Source organism: Carlito syrichta, unplaced genomic scaffold, assembly GCF_000164805.1.
Source record: "Carlito syrichta isolate Samal-C Ts95f unplaced genomic scaffold, Tarsius_syrichta-2.0.1 Scaffold309879, whole genome shotgun sequence".
In the NCBI taxonomy this organism is placed as follows: Eukaryota; Metazoa; Chordata; class Mammalia; order Primates; family Tarsiidae; genus Carlito; species Carlito syrichta.
In genome coordinates, this window is record NW_007253975.1 from 177,292 (window position 1) to 181,860 (window position 4,569).

Consider the following 4,569-nt stretch of genomic DNA (forward strand, 5'->3'; position numbering starts at 1 on the left):
CCAAACTATCAAAAACATAGAAAAGAAGCTTAAAAAGACAGAACAAAACCTTCAAGAGATGAGTGATCACTTCAAGAGACTGAACCTAAGAACAATTGACCTTCCTGAAGCAGAGAGAGTAACAGAGGCCACACTGGAACAAACATTTCATGAAATCAGTCAAGAAAACTTCCCTCATTGCTTCAGTGATGGTAAAATTCAGACACAAGAGACTCAAAGAACCCTTGCAAGACAAATGAGAAGACCAACTCCCAGATACACAATAATTCACTTAAACAAAGTAGATATAAAAGAAAAAATCCTAAAGGCAGCAAAAGAAAAAGCTCAGACTACCTACCAGGGAAGACCAATAAGAATAGCAGCAGATTTATCTACAGAAAACCTCCAGGTTAGGAGAGGTTGGAACCCTATCTTCAAAGTTCTAAAAGATAAACAATTTCAACTGAGAATAACCTACCCAGCCAAGCTAAAGCTTCAACAGTGAGGGAGAATTGAAATATTTCCCAGATATCCAATCCCTAAGTACCTACGCTGCCACCAGACCGCCTCTACAGGAAACATTTAAGAAAGTACTGAACACAGAAGAAAATGAAAAAAGAACAACAATATTCTTCACAAGAGTACAGGCAAAAGATTTAAAACACACACGAACCAACTCCAAACCCAAAAGAAAGACAACACACAAACAGGAAGAACAACAACAACAACTCTGTAAGAACATTATGATAGGAACAAACTCTCACATTTCAGTAATTAGCTTGAATGTGAACGGACTAAATGCACCACTGAAAATGCATAGAATGGAAAAATGGATAAAATAACACCAGGCAACAATTTATTGCCTTCAAGAGACTCATCTCACTAGAAAGGAAACTCACAGACTCAAAGTAAGAGGATGGGAAACAAATTTTCAGGTGAATGGAACACTAAAGAAAGGAGTTATAATCTTAATCTCAGACAAAATACCCTTTAGCTGTAAAAAATTTAAAAAGATACAGAAGGCCACTACATAATGATAAAAGGTTCAATCCATCAACAAGAAATATCCATCCTAAACATATATGCACCCAACATAGGAGCACCAACTTTCATAAACCAACTTCTAGGTAAACTAAAAAAAAGATATCAACTCCAACACCATCATAGCTGGGGACTTCAATACCCCACTCACAACCCTAGGCAGATCATCAGTACAAAAAATCAGCAAGGAGACCCAAAACCTCAATGTGACTCTTGATCAAATGGACTTAATTGATACCTACAGAACCCTCCACCCAAGGACCACAGAATATACATTTTACTCATCACCACATGGAACATACTCTAAGATTGACCACATACTTATCCATAAATCAAGCATAAGCAAATTTTAAAGGATTGAAATTTTACCATGCACCTTCTCAGACCACAGTGGAATAAAAATAAACATTAATACCAACAAGGTTCCCCCAAAACCCACAAAGACATGGACACTAAACAGCATGATGCCAAACAACTACTGGGTCAATGATGAAATCAAAACAGAGATTATAAGATACCTGGAAGCAAATGAAAATGAAGAAACATCTTACCAAAATCTCTGTGGTGCCATGAAAGCTGTAGTAAGAGGGGAATTTATATCCCTACAAATGCACATGAAGAAAATGGAAGGATCACAAATTAACAGCCTAACAAGCCACCTAAGGAAGCTGAAAAAGCAAGACCACAAGAACCCTAATTTCAGCAGAAGAATCCAGATCACCAAAATAAAAGCCCAAATCCAGGACATAGAAGACAAAAAAACACACACAAAAAACCAAAAAAATCAATGAAACAAAAAGCTGGTTCTTCAAAAGGATAAACGAGATTAATGGTCCCCTAGCTAGAATGACCAAGAAAAAGAGAGTAAAAGCCCAAATAAACACAATAAGAAACACAAAAGATGAAGTCATATCTGACCCTGAAGAAATACAAAAGATCATTAGAGATGACAATGTACACTTGTATGGAAACAAACTTGAAAACCTAAAGGAAATGGAGGACTTTCTATCATCACACAACCTGCCTAGGTTGAAACAAGAAGAAATTGAGACCCTAAATAGACCAATGACAATCAAGGAAATTGGCTACATAATAAGAAAACTACCTACAAAAGAAAGACGTGGACCAGATGACTCTCCAGCAGAATTCCACAAGATATTGAAAGAGGAGCTGATTCCAATCCTACTGAAGGTATTCCAGGTGATTGAGAAAGATAGAATTCTGCCCAAATCATTTTATGAAGCTAACATCACATTGATACCAAGCCAGGTAAAGACCCAACAAAGAAAGAGAACTACAGGCCAATATCTTTGATGAATATAGATGCTAAAATTCTCAACAGATCCTAGTGAACCAGAATCAACAACATATCTCAAAAATCATCCATCATGACCACGTAGGCTTCATCCCTGGGAATAAAATAATTGAGGACAAACAAGAGGAAAATAGGAAGGAGTTGATGTCAGAAATAACAGTAATAAAGAATACTGTGATGGAAATAAATAAAAAACTAATAAGCATGGAAAGCAGAATTAGCCAAGCAGAAGAAAGAATCTCAGAGTTCGAAGACAAAAACACAGAAGGCTGGTTCTACATTTGTAAAACCATAAATGTAATTAAATACATCAACAGATATCAAAACAAAAACCACATCATTATATCACTAGATGCAGAAAAAGCTTTTGATGAAATCCAGCACCCCTTCTTGATAAAATCCCTCGAACATCTAGACATACGGGGAACATACCTCAAAATAGTAAAAGCCATCTACGAGAAACCCACAGCCAGCATACTCCTAAATGGACAAAAATTGGAACCATTTCCCCTAAAACTGGAACAAGACAAGGATGTCCACTCTCACCCCTCCTGTTCAATATAGTATTAGAAGTCCTGGCTAGAGCAATCAGACAAGAGAAGGTAATCAGGGGTATCCAAATAGGAAAAGTGGAAGTCAAGTTATTTCTCTTTGCAGATGACATGATTGTATATCTTGAAAACCCAAGAGAATCTTTCAAAAACCACCTTGCAGTGATAAAGGACTTTGGAAAAGTCTCACGGTATAAAATAAATGTGCAAAAGACAATTGCATTTCTTTACACCAATAATAAACAAACAGAAACTCAAATAAAAAGCACAATTCCATTCACAATAGCCACAAATAAAATGAAATACCTTGGCATCTTCCTAACCAGAAACATGAAAGACCTTTACAATGAAAACTATAAAACACTGCTCAAAAAATCAAAGATGACACAAACACATGGAAAAATATCCCATGCTCATGGGTTGGAAGAATCAACATTGTGACGATGTCCATCCTACCTAAGGCAATCTACAGATTTAATGCAGTACCCATCAAATTACCAGCAACATTCTTCTCAGACCTAGAAAAACATCACAGGAATTCATATGGAAACACAAACGACCATGAATAGCCAGAACAATCCTCAGCAAAACAAACAAACAAACAAACAAACAAAAAAACAAAGCAGGTGGTATCACATTACCAGACTTCAAACTTTACTATAAAGCTACAATCATCAAAACAGCTTGGTACTGGTACAGGAACAGGTATATAGACCAATGGAATAGAATTGAGATTCCAGAAACAAAGCCTCAATTTCTCAGCCAACTCATCTTTGACAAAGCCTCCACCACCTACCACTGGGGAGAGGAGAACCTATTCAGTAAATGGTGCTGGGAAAACTGGTTGACCACATGCAGAAGACTCAAACAAGACCCCTATCTATCCCCATACACCAATTTAACTCTAAATGGATTAGAGATCTAAATGTAAAACCTCAAACCATAAGAACCTTAGAAAATGCAGGACATACCCTCATGGAAATCAGAACTGGCATCCAATTCCTGAACAAAACCCGAAATTTATAGGCCATAAGAGATAAGATAGACAAGTGGGATCTCATTAAACTGACAAGTTTCTGCAAAGCCAAAGAAACCATCAAGAGAACTGGGAGACAGCCCACAGACTGGGAAAAAGTATTTGCCAACTCCAGGTCCAACAAAAGCTTAACATCTTGGATCTACAAGGAACTCTAACATGCTGAGAAGAAAAAAACAAACAACCCCATTGTAAAGTGGGCAAAAGATATGAACAGACACTTCTCAAAGGAAGACATCCGAGCAGCCAACAGACACATGAAGAAATGTTCAACCTCACTAATCATCAAGGAGATGCAAACCAAAACCACACTGAGACACCACCTAACTCCAGTCAGAATGGCAATTATCAATATCTCAAAAAACAGCAGTTGCTGGAGAGGTTGCGATGAAAAGGGAACACTTCTACACTGATGGTGGGAGTGTAAACTAGTGCAGCCTCTATGGAAAACAGTGTGGCAATTCTTAAAAGCTCTAAATATCAACCTCCCATTTGACCCTGCAATCCCCCCACTGGGAATATACCCTGAAGGACTCAAATCCCTGTATAAAAATGATACATGCACATGTATGTTTATCCCAGCATTGTTCACAATAGCAAGAACCTGGAAGCAATCATGTTCCATCAAAAGAGGAGTAGATTAAAAA